The following is a 13249-nucleotide window of genomic DNA, read 5'->3' as shown; positions in this document are numbered from 1 at the left end:
AGCTGATAAACTTAGGTCTTTGATCCAATTTGAGTCAATTTTTATATATGATGTGAAGTAAGGGGTCCAGCTTCATTCTTTTGTCTGTGACTATCCAGTTGTCTGAGAACCAGTTGTTGAAAAGATTCTTCTTTCCCTCATTTAATCATCTTGAGTTCATTTGTATTTTAGTAACATTTTCTGTTTTGAAAGATAATCTGGTTTGGCCAGGTGCAGTGGCTCATGCCTATAATCCCAGCACTTTGGGAGGCCAAGGCAGGTGGATCACAAGGTCAGGAGTTTGAGACGAGCCTAACCAATATACTGAAACCCCATCTCTACTAAAAAATGCAAAAAAAAAAAAAAAAAAAAAAAAATTAGCTGGGCGTGGTGGCACATGCCTGTGGTCCCAGCTACTTGGGAGGCTGAGGCAGGAGAACTACTGGAACCTGGAGCGGGTGGACGTTGCAGTGAGCCAAGATCACGCCACTGCATTCCAGCCTGGGTGACAGAGTGAGACTCTGTCTCAAAAAAAAAAGAAAAGAAAAGGAAAAAAGATACTCTGGTTTATAGGGAGATGACACCAGTGAGGTGACAGATGACATCAGGGGCATAAAATGCTGACAAAACTTACCCTAGACTCCTCAGTAACTGGCACTGGGCAAACTGGATATCCACATGTAAAAAAAAAAGAACTTCAATGCTTACTGTATACTATATACAAAAATTTAATGAATCATACATAGAAATGTAAGGGGCTGGGCACAGTGGTTTACACCTGTAATCCCAGCACTTTGGGCAGCCAAAGGTGGGTGGATCACTTGAGGCCAGGAGTTCAAGACCAGCCTGGCCAACATGGTGAAACCACTTCTCTATGAAAAATATAAAAATTAGCCAGGTATGGTGGCATGTGCCTGTAATTCCAGCTACTTGAGAGGCTGAGGCATGAGAATTGCTTGAGCCTGGGAGGTGGAGATTAAAATGAGTTGGGATCACACCACTGCACTCCAGTCTGAATGACTGAGTGAAACTCTGTTGTCTGAAAAAAAAGAGACATAAGGTCTAAAATTATAAAACTTCTGAGTAAATCTTTGTACTTCTGGGTTAACCAAAGATTTCTTAAATAAAAAAGCAGTCCAGGCACAGTGGCTCACACCTGTAATCCCAGCATTTTGGGAGGCTGAGGTGGGTGGATCACCTGAGGTCAGGAGTAAAAGACCAGCCTGGCCAATGTGGTAAAGCCCCATCTCTACTAATAATACAAAAAATAGTTGAGTGTGGTGGTGCATGCCTGTAACTCCAGCTACTCCAGAGGCTGTGGCAGGAGAATCACTTGAACCCGGAAGGTGGAGGTTGCAGTGAGCCAAGACTGCGCCACTGCACTCCAGCCTGGGCAACAAGAGTGAAAGTTTGTCTCTAAAAATATAAATAAATAATTAAAATAAGCAAGCAGTGACCATAAGAGAAAAATAGCTAATTGACAGACTGGCCTCATCATAATTAGAAACTACTACTCTTAAAAGCCATTGTAAAGGAGGAAAAGAAAAAGGCCAACCTCAGACTGAGTGAAAATATTGGCAAAAACTTGTATCCAGAATATATGGACACAACTTGGTAATAAGAAGATAAATAACCCAATTTTAAATAATGGGCAAAGGATTTAAACCAAACTAGTAATGTATCTTTTGCACATCTCTTATTTGGTTAAATGTGCATCATTAGTCATTATGGAATTGCAAATTAAAACCACAAGGTGATGCCACAACATACCCATCAGAATGGCTAAAGTAAGACAGGGCACAGTACCTCATGCCTGTAATCCCAGAACTCTGGGAGGCCAAGGCAGGCGAAGCACAACGTCAAGAGATTGAGATCATCCTGGTCAATATGGTGAAACTCTGTCTCTACTAAAAATACAAAAACTAGCCAGTGTGGTGGCACACACCTTTAGTCCCAGCTACTTAGGACGCTGAGGCAGGAGAATCACTTGAACCCGGGAGGTGGACATTGGAGTGAGCTGAGATCACGCCACTGTACTCCAGCCTGGCGACTGAGTGAGACTCTGTCTTGAAAAAAAAAAGACAACAATACTAAGTTCTGGTGAAGATGTGGAACAACTGGAACTAACATATGCTGCTGCTAGGAATTGGATAAGTTTGGCAGCTTCTTCCTGCATTAAACATACACTTACTATGTGATCCAGCAATCTCACTCCTACATATTTACCCAGGAAAAAGGAAAACATATATCTGTGCTCACTTCAGCCGCACATATACTAAAATTGGAACGATACAGAGAAGATTAGCATGGCCCTTGCACAAGGATGACATGCAAATCTGTGAAGCATTCCATATTTTTTTACACTAAAATTAACTCCAGATGGATTACAGATTTAAACATAAGACCTAACACCATAAAAACCCTAGAAGAAAACCTAGGCAAAACCATTCAGGACATAAGCGTAGGCAAGGACTTCATGACTCAAACACCAAAAGCATTGGCAACAAAAGCCAAAATAGACAAATGGGGTCTAATTAAACTCCAGAGCTTCTGTACAGCAAAAGAGACAATCATTAGAGTGAACCGGCAATCAACAGAATAGGAAAAAATTTTTGCAATCTGCCCATCTGACAAAGAGGGCTAATATCCAGAATCTACCAAGAACTAAAATAGATTTACAAGAAAAAAACAAACCCATTCAAAAGTGGGCGAAGGACATGAACAGACACTTTTCAAAAGAAGACCTATACGAGGCCAACAAACATGAAAAAAAGCTCATCATCACTGGTCATTAGAGAAATCCAAATCAAAACCACATTGAGATACCATCTCATGCCAGTTAGAATGGCGATCATTAAAAAATCTGGAGACAACAGATGCTGGAGAGGATGTGGAGAAATAGGAACACTTTTACACTGTTGGTGGGAGTGTAAATTAGTTCAACTATTGTGGGAGACAGTGTGGCAATTCCTCAGGGACCTAGAAATAGAATTTCATTTGACCAGCAATCCCATTACTGGGTGTATATCCAAAGGATTATAAATCGTTGTATTATAAAGACACATGCACACATATGTTGATTTTGGCACTGTTTACAATAGCAAAGACTTGGAACCAACCCAAGTGCCCAACAATGATAAACTGGACAGGGAAAATGTGGCACACATACACCATGGAATACTATGCAGCCATAAAAAACGATGAGTCGTGTCCTTTGTAGGGACATGGATGAATCTGGAAACCATCATTCTCAGCAAACTGACACAAGAACAGAAAATCAAACACCGCATGTTCTCACTCATAGGCAAGTGTTGAACAATGAGAACACATGGACACAGGGAGGGGAGCATCACACACTGGATCTGTTGTGGGGGAGGGATAACATGAGGAGAAATGCCGGATATAGGTGACGGGGGATGGAGGCAGCAAACCACATTGCCATGTATGTACCTATGCAACAATCCTGCATGATCTGTATATGTACTCCAGAATCTAAAGTACAATTAAAAAAAAAAAAACCTTTAACACACACACACACACACACACACACACACACACACACACACACACGGAAAACATATGTCCATACAAAAAACTGCATGCAAATATTCACTAATGAGCCCCCAAACTGGGAGCAGTGAGTGCTTCTTTCAGAATGCATATCAGTCCTGTCACCTCCTGCTATAGTGGGGAGAAGGGCAAGGATGAAGTTGGGAGTGGGGCAGGGCCAGAACACACAGGCTGGTCCCTGGAGCCTGGCCTGATGTCATCTGGAAAGGATCATACTGACTGCTGGGTGGAGAGTTGACTGACGAGGTGGGAGAGATGAGGGAGAAAGCAAGGGGACCATGGCTGAGTGACACTGGAGTGAAGTGGATGTGCTCTAGGGGTGTGGCATCAGGGCTTGTTGAATGCAGTGGGTGGAGAGTTCCTGACCTCCAAGGCAGGAGTGCAGATGAGGTACTTTTTGAGGGGTAAGGCGGGAGAGGTGCGTTGGGGTGATCAAAGCTGAGTGTAGATAGGAAGATGGGTAAGTACACAGGGATTGCTGAGGAGGGAGTGGGCAGCTACTCCTGCAGTGTCTGATGAAATCAGCAGACACGTCTGTTGGACTTGGCACTGTGGGTGTCTTGGTGAGTGGACCACCACACCCCTCCTCTCCACGCACAAGATTTCTGAGAGAAGTGCAACAAACTTCAGAAAAGTTTAGAAATGCCTACAGCAGGAGCACTTGGAAGAACCATGATCTGCCCTCATTTCAGAAAGAAAACTGGCAACTACAAAGGGGTATCTCTGTGCCAGACACTGGTCTAGGTTCTTTACACGTTAACATGCGTATGATCTTACCTGTGTTAGACAATCAAACCAATACTGAATGAACAGGTCCTGCCAGGGCCCTGGGGCCAGAGCAGCTGCTCTGTCTGGGACAAAGGGCCTTGGTCCCACCCCAGCCCACTTAGCTGTTGATTGGCTATATGACTTTGAGAAATCCCTTTTAAACTCTCTGAGCCTCAGTTGTGTTTTTAAAGTTTAATTTGAATGTAATTTTGAACTTACAGAAACTGTACATGAAAAGAATGAGAAGCTGCCACCGGTTCACATTGCCTGTCACCTCCCTCTGTGTTGCCCCATGCTGGGACATGGTGCTCCTTGCCCCTGGACACACACAGGGCTTTCCCCCAATAGACCGTATCTCCTGTGTGACCAAAACATAGCTGTCCAAACCAGAACATGCCCCCTTCAGGTGTCCCCAGCTGTCCCAACTGCTCTCTCCTTCCTCATCCCCTTAGGCCCCAGCATGGGTGGTCTGGACAGCCTGGGTGCAGCTGCTGGCACCACAGATGGCTGAATCTGGGCCTAATGCTGCATGTCCATGATGAGATGATGCCAGGTTGGGAGCCCCACAGAAATACTGCCATGTGTGCCTCAGACACAGCCACACCACTGCACTCCATGGGATGTTCTGAGACCACTGTCTGCTTCCCAGTCCAAGACTCTACAATGGCTCATGGCCACACCAATGACAGTGAGGGTCCCAAAGGGTGGCTTTCCATTGCCATCATTCCTCTTGCATCTGTTGGCTTTTTACCAGCAGAAAGAACTTACTCTCCCTTATTCATTTGTATCAATAACCACTTGAACATCATGACCCATGGTGATCTTAAACAGGTTACAGCCTGTGGAATAAACAAGTGATTTATTTATTCCACAGGCTGTAACCTGTTTAAGATTATCATGGCTGGGTGTGGTGGCTCAAGCCTGTAATCCCAGCACTTTGGGAGGCCGAGGCGGGTGGATCACAAGGTCAAGAGATCGAGACCATCCTGGTCAACATGGTGAAACCCCGTCTCTACTAAAATACAAAAAAAAAAAAATTAGCTGGGCATGGTGGCGTGTGCCTGTAATCCCAGCTACTCAGGAGGCTGAGGCAGGAGAATTGCCTGAACCCAGGAGGCGGATGTTGCGGTGAGCCGAGATCGCGCCATTGCACTCCAGCCTGGGTAACAAGAGCGAAACTCCATCTCAAAAAAAAAAAAAAAAAAAAAAGATCATCATGGGTCGTGATGCTCCAGCCCCCAGATCTGGCCAGTATGAGCCCCTACAAACTGCTCCTGGGTTTTTCTAACATAGCCCCACGATTCTTTCTAGTCTTCCTACTCTCTGGCATCACCAGCTGTTCTGGGCTCATTTTGTGCTTTCCTGCCCAGCTCTGGAATCAAAGGAGCTGACAGTATTTACAAACCAGGACGTGGTTTGCTCCTGGAGCTTCATTACTTCTAGGGCCTGTCAGTGGAAAGAGCTAGGAAGGACGCGCTGGTGTGTGCACGTGCATGAGCCACCTGCAGCTGCTTCCACCCGTCTGTGCACACCCATATTAAACACAGGCACGAGCTTTCCCAGATACCTCAGTCCAGCTTCTTTGACATCAGTCAGTCGCTCTGCTGCTGGGAAGAGACTGCATCCCTTCACCCTCAATGTATCCACTTGTTTGATCAGCTGATTTACAGTCTCCCAAGAGTGCCTGCTGTCCCCTCACAGCCTGCTCCTCTGGGGGCCGTGGAGTATGACACGGAGCTGACCCAGCGCAGTCATCCATCTGACACAGACTCTGCCAGGCCTAATACCAGGCCAGGCACCTTTGTCCTTTTGGTCACAGCGTGGTGTTTAAATGAGGGCAGGTACCCCTGTGGGGAGGCGAGATGGGGTTTTCAGGTTCTCAAGAGCTCTAACATGGAAAGGACTGGCTATTTGAGGGCAATTCTGGAGAAGAAATGCTTCATATCACAATCATTTGAGGTAACAACTAACCACTGGCAGCACCAGAAGCCCCCTTTGGAAATTTCCTGATTGGCACAACTAGCAGAAGAGAGTCCCTCAATGACACACCATCCTGAAATGTTAACAGAAATCCCAGGCTACAGGGCTGGACAAAGATGCCTGACTTTTAAGTCTTCTGATTACATACAGGACAGGAAGACTGTATCATTGTGTGGATTTTTAACCAGTTTTTCTAGACTCAATTTGTGTTTTTGAAGTAAACACGTCCGTGTAGTGATACAAGCAGAACGGAATGCAGTCTGCTTGTACCACTGCTGCTTGCATGTATGCTGCTGAATCGCCTCCTGTAAACCATATTAGCCTAATTTTCCTGGATGTGGTCCTGAGGCTCGGACACACAAACACAGACCCAGCGACACACAGGTCTGCCCCCAAGAGTCGTCTGGTTGGTAAAAAACAAGGGAGGACGGCAGCTTGCCGCCTCAGGAGGCATCAGACCCACTTGTCTGACCCTGTGTGGGGGTGGAAGTGAGAGATCAGAGGCCCTCAGTGGATGAACATGGGTGTCCAGGAAGGATCCAGGGGAGCCATCCACGAAAATAACTGGGAACAGCTGAGGAGTTCTGTTAAAAAGATTGCTTGTCCATAGGGAGTTAAAAAATGTGTCCTAAATATTGCTTAGTAAAACAAACAACCAGAAAAGCCTCTCTGGTCCAAACCCATGGTGGGTCATAAACATGGGAGAGTTGGAATGTCATCGCAGCACTTTGCCGCAGGAGTAAAAACAACCCCCACCAGAAGGGATGGCCGACCCGGCCCAGCCAAGGCATGATTTGTGCTGTATTTCTGGTAGTGACTGACACCCCAGAACCCTCACAGTAGCTTCTGCCAAACATTCTCCATGTGCCCCAGCCCCCGTGGGGCGGCCCGGCCCTCAGCACTTACGTCATCTCCGGACCTTTGAAGAACAGACAAGCTGAGAGCCTCTATCCTCCCTTTACCCAACTTTTCTTGTTTGTACAGACTTGGGAAGAACTAGGGAAAGCCAGAGTTGAAAGAGACCCACGCTATAGGGAATATATCCCAACAGCATTTTTTTTTTTTTTTTGGAGACAGAGTTTCGCTCTTGTTACCCAGGCTGGAGTGCAACGGCGCGATCTCGGCTCACCGCAACCTCCGCCTCCTGGGTTCAGGCAATTCTCCTGCCTCAGCCTCCTGAGTAGCTGGGATTACAGGCACGTGCCACCATGCCCAGCTATTTTTTTTGTATTTTTAGTAGAGACGGGGTTTCACCATGTTGACCAAGATGGTCTCGATCTCTTGACCTTGTGATCCACCCGCCTCGGCCTCCCAAAGTGCTGGGATTACAGGCTTGAGCCACCGCGCCCGGCCGCAGAACTTTTAATAACAATAAGGACCCTGGAAGGACAAAGTGGCTGTCCTGGTTCTCCATGAGTCCATGGTAGCTGGGATTACAGGCACGCGCCACCATGCTCAGCTAATTTTTTGTATTTTTAGTAGAGACGGGGTTTCACCATGTTGACCAGGTTGGTCTCGATCTCTTGACCCCGTGATCCACCTGCCTTGGCCTCCCAAAGTGCTGGGATTATGGGCTTGAGCCACCGCGCCCGGCTCCCAACAGCATTTTTAAAACGAAGAGGTGGGGAATTTTAATAAACAGCAAATTCAAGGGTGAATAATGGGCCTGTATCGACAGGAAGAGAGCCGGGACAGGAGGCAACAAATGACAGGCCCCAAGCCAGATCCCACGCCCTTCTGTTCCTGTATGGAACCTCGAGGTAAACATGGTTGAAAAGAACTCCAAAGATTTCCTGACACGTGAAACTTACATGAAATGCAAACTTCAGTGTCCATAATAAAGTTTGATTGGCACGCACCCACACTCACTTAGGTATATACAGTCTGTGGCTGCTTCTGTGCTGAGCCTAGTGACTCAGCAGACTACATGGCTGCCAAGCTTAGAAGTTACTCCTTGGCCCTTTGCAGAAGACACGGACCCTGAAAGACCAGGAGAGGTGGGTCCCACTGGTCCCCTAGGGAAGCCTGTGGAGCTCCAGGCAGTTTGGACGTTCATGAGACACAGATAAACCAAAAGAGAGGCTGGAGGAGGCCACAGGTTAGGGGGAAAGTAATCTGACCATGTCTCCTACATGGAGAAAAGTCTAGTGGGAACCACACTGTACTTTGAATAGTGCTTTCTCTTGGGAAGTGACCCTGAGACACAGGAGGAATGCAGATTTAAAGACAACCAGTGACCAGTCACTGCCACATGTCACAGTGAGAGTCCAGCCAGGGGCTGGCATTAGAGGAGGAGGTCTGTCCTGTATGGCCGTGGCCCCTAAGCCTAAGAAGGACTTTTTTCTTTTTCTTTTCACCCTTTCTGTTTCCTGAACTCCTTTCAGGGCCTGGTTTAGGTGCCATTTCTGTGTTTCTGGATAGTAAAATGGTTTTCAAACCTCTAGGGATGAGGAAATTCCAAATTCCAACAGAAATTCCTTTATCCGCAACCATATTTCTATTTCCTTGTAGTTTTTTTTTTTTTTTTTTTACACAGAATCTTGCTCTATCCCCTAGGCTGGAGTGCAGGGTGCAATCTCAGCTCACTGCAACCTCCGCCTCCCAGGTTCAAGTGATTCTTGTGCCTCAGCCTCCCAAGTATCTGGGATTACTGGTGTGCACCACCATGCCCAGCTAACTTTCGTGTTTTTAGTAGAGATGGAGTTTCACTATGTTGGCCAGGCTGGTCTCGAACTCCTGAGCTCAAGTGATCTACCCGCCTCGGCCTCCCAAAGTGCTGGGATTACAGGTATGAGCCACGTACCTGGCCACCTTATAGTTTTTGCCATGTTTTATCATAGTTCATTTTAATTTTGTTAAACTAGAAAAATTCCTCAAAAAATCCTTCAGTTATTTGTTTTATAATTGAGTATTTAAATTTCATTTATCTATAATGTTTGTAATCTTTGCTACTCAAACCAATTTCTATCTCAGGAGACAGGAAACACAGTGTTCTGAGCTGGCCACGTGGACAGGCCAGTGGGATGCCCTGCCTCCTGACCTTGTTCCAACTGGACTCTTGTGCACGCAGTGCAGAGTGGGACCCAGTGCTGACTCTCTCCAAGTCATGTCACAGAATGCCCCCCAAAAAAACCAAGACATGTTATTTCCCCATTTAATTTCTCCCTCCTGACACATCCTCTAGATTCCCACTACTCTGGACACTCTGTGGAGGGTTTTCTCACTGGAAGTCACTGCCCCTTTGCTACGGTGATTATAGACAGCTCAAAGGAGCAGGGACTACCATGCTGGGGTTGCGGGGATGAGGCCAACTTGCCCTCACATGGCTGCCTTCTCCCCTCCTTCACTCCTCCCAGAGGGACCCATGGCAGTTGGGGTGAGAGGTGGCCCCTGCCCTTGGCCAGACTAGACAGAGAGGAGCCCTGTGACTCACAAAACCCACACACCCAAAGAGCTCCACCTCAAACCAGTTTGAAAACAACCCTTAGCACCTTTTGGGAAAACAGAATTGGTGCTAGGAAAGATTACGATGTGAACGTTTGGCCATAAACACTTTGTTTAGAAAATGGAACTAAAAGAAGGGAATCTTAAAAATGAATAAAAGTTACAAATATGATTCTTCTGTACTTTCCCATTTTAGAATGGAAAGGGGAAAATTACTCAGGCAAAGTTGGTAATTTATACACCTTAGAAACACTCACCCTACAATCACTCTAAAGGCAAATGTACCCTTAAAAGCCACTTCCCATTAAGATTACTAGAGAAAACAAAGATCACTTCAGATGGGAATGCAAGTCCTAGCAGTAGTTCTGTTTTTAAGATTATTGTTGGAAGTTAATCATGTCGTAATTTTATGCTTTGAAAAGGAATTAACTTCCCTCCTAGACCACTAATGTGAAAAGGTGAGCCAAGTTGGTTTATTTCAAAATAGTCAGAAAAGGTAATGAAGGAGCTAACTATACACATATATAAATGTAATAATAAATGCTAGAAACTCTCGAGATAATTCCACAATTTTCTCTTCATATAATTATTCATATGTAATCGTAACAGATAATGAAAGTAATATTCCAGATATACACAGAAAATTTTATCATTAGGGTTTAAACTCCCATTATTTCATAAATCTCAAAGTAAGGCTGTCTAGAAACATTAAAACTAATTATAATTTAAAGTTATTACGCTCTCATTTAAACTTCTCCATGGAATAACAGACATTTTGAGTTTTTAGGGTCTTCAGGTTCTTTTTCACAAGACGACTCCCTCCCACTGCGGTCCCCACCCCATTTTGGAGCCCTTCACTCTTGCAGGCCCTATGCAGTCACTTCCACTAGTTCATTCATTCTTCACAGCAGTCACATGAAATCTTTGGTATGATGCTCATTTTAAAGAAACGAAGGCTCTGAATAATTAAGATAACTTGCTCAAGATTACACAACTAGTAAATTGATTAAAACCTAAGGGAAACAGATTCTAAAACCTGAGCTCATAAACATTCTACTAGATAACATCTCTAAGCTCAAATACATTAGTGCACAGGTCAAGTTTTATCACAATCAATTTGTAGCAGCATAATTCAGTGCTGGCAACTGACTTTGATGGTAGCAGAAAAAAACATTTTTATTGGGAAATATAATTGCCCCTAATAAGTTTGCTCACTTATTCCCAACCCAGTGCCAGACATGAATGTAGCCAAGTCTCATCCTTAAAGAGCCCTGATCTAGTAAAGCAAACATCCTATGCCTCATTTTTTATTTAAAAATACTAAAAGGAAGTATCATAGAGGAAGGTTATAAAAAAGAGCTACAGTGGGGCCCAGAGTCCAGAAGAGCAGAGAGCTGCCTCTTACCGTCGTTTTTTTATTAATAGATGGCTGCTGTCTGCGGCGACAGAAGCCAGGGTGTGGGAGAGCCTTCTAACTAATTCTTCTCCATCCCGTTCCCACTTTTCAATGTACTTGATGCCTCCCATTTCTGAGCAAACTGGAATTCTTTAAAAACATGAGGCTTCCCCAAGGCTTTCTCTAATCAAATACCACACTTTCTAGGTTCCAATATTGTATTGCTGCCTTCTTCCCACCTATTTTTCTTCTTATTTTTTGACACAGGGTCTTACTATGTTGCCGAGGCTGCACTTGAATTCCGGGGCTTGGCTTGGCCCTACCTCTTCTTTATCTGTGCATTTATGTCTTTTAAAAACTAACCAGTCTGGGCGATATAGTGAGACCCAATTTCTACAGAAAATTGTAAAAATTAGGCATGGTGGTGTGTGCCTATAGCCCTAGCTGCTTGGAAGGCTGAGGTAAGAGGATCACTTGAACCCAGGAATTTTGGATTACAGTGAGCTACGATCACACAACTGCATTCCAGCATGGGCAACAGAGCAATACTATGCCTCAAAATAAACAAAGAAACAAAACATCTTTTTACTGCCATTTTAGAAAGGTTTTGGCAGGCTTCCTGATAAATGCTGCGTGTTTCAATCAGCCATTTTCTGAGGACTTTCATGTTTAACAATGTGTTTAATTTTCCCTTGTACTTGATGAATAGTTTGGGTATAGAATTTAAAGTTTAAATAATATGGCCAGGAGCAGTGGCTCACGTCTGTAATCCCAGCACTTTGGGAGGCTGAGATGAGCAGATCACGAGGTCAGGAGTTCGAGATCAGCCTGACCAACACAGTAAAACCTCGTTTCTACTAAAAACACAAAAATTGGCCAGGCATGGTGGTGGGTGCCTGCAGTCCCAGCTACTCAGGAGGCTGAGGCAGGAGAATCACTTGACCTGGGGGGCAAAAGTTGCAGTGAGTCAAGATTGCACCACTGCCCTCCAGCCTAGGCTACAGAGCGAGACTCTGTCTCCAAAAAAAAAAAAAAAAAAAGGTTTAAATAATATTTACACTGTATTTTATAAATCCAATGATGTACGTTCAAACTTGTACTTCAGAGCTTTATATTAAATGCTTTCAGTTTTTTAAAAATGGGAGAAAATAGGCTGGGCGCAGTGGTTCACACCTGTAATCCCAGCACTTTGGGAGGCTAAGGTGGGCAGATCGCCTGAGGTCAGGAGTTTGAGATCAGCCTGGCCAACATGGTGAAACCCCATCTCTACTAGAAATACAAAAATTAGCCAGGCATAGTAGTGTGCACCTGTAATCTCAGCTATTTGGGAGCCTGAGTCAGGACTGCTTGAACCCAGGAGACGGAGGCTGCAGTGAGCTGAGATGATGCCACTGCACTCCAGCCTGGGCAACAAAGCAAGACCCCATCTCAAAAGAAAAGAAAAAAAAAAAAAAAGAAAAGAAAGAAAAAGAACAACTCACATCCAGGACAAAGAAAAATAGGGCACAAATAACTTACATAAATGAAAACTTAAAAAAAATTTTTTTTAAGTTAAAAGAAAATTTTGTAGAGATGAGGTCTTGCTATGTTGTCCAGGATGGCCTCAAGCAATGCCTCCACCCTTGGCCTCTCAAAGTGCTGGGGTTACAGGTGTCAGCTACCATGCCTGGGCACAGATGAAATTTTAAGTTGAAATTTTGTATTACATCAAGAGCTGATAGTTAAGGAAAAATAAAACGAATACTAGTCAGAGACTTAAAACTTGAGGGGTGATGAAAAGTCTCAGCAAAGTAGTCCAAAAGACAATGATAATTTGTTCCATTTGCATAGTAGTTCTAGTATTGAAAGATCTTTTAAATATCGGATCACAGAACACCTTTATGAGGCAGGGATATAAAATTATGCCCATTTTTAAAATAAAAAAAGGCTCAGACATGCCGTGCTGCACCCGTGTCCCAGAGCCAGAAGTGGAAGCAGCAGCGGGGCCACTTGCTTGTGGGGCCACCTGCTCAAGGTGCCTTTCTCAAGAAAATTTTAGGTTCCCCGTGATCTTGCTGAAGTGCTGATTAGAATGCAGTTCCCCTGTTATTCCTCTGTTATTAGCATCTTAGA

At 44.7% G+C, this 13249-nt stretch overlaps 1 protein-coding gene and 1 non-coding gene across 2 annotated transcripts in view; one reads left to right on the top strand and one right to left on the bottom strand.

The window, feature by feature from the left end:
• CENPP (centromere protein P) overlaps positions 1-13249 on the bottom strand; it is a 290099-nt gene that overhangs the window by 8173 nt on the left and 268677 nt on the right. The gene's annotated exons all lie outside the window — the stretch shown is intronic.
• On the top strand, positions 2231-2337 carry LOC120366426 (U6 spliceosomal RNA). The gene has a single exon (XR_005581094.1). It is a non-coding gene; the product is annotated as a U6 spliceosomal RNA (small nuclear RNA).

This window comes from Saimiri boliviensis, chromosome 2 (genome assembly GCF_048565385.1).
Source record: "Saimiri boliviensis isolate mSaiBol1 chromosome 2, mSaiBol1.pri, whole genome shotgun sequence".
Classification (NCBI taxonomy): domain Eukaryota; kingdom Metazoa; phylum Chordata; class Mammalia; order Primates; family Cebidae; genus Saimiri; species Saimiri boliviensis.
This window is presented reverse-complemented; position numbering and strand designations above follow the sequence as displayed.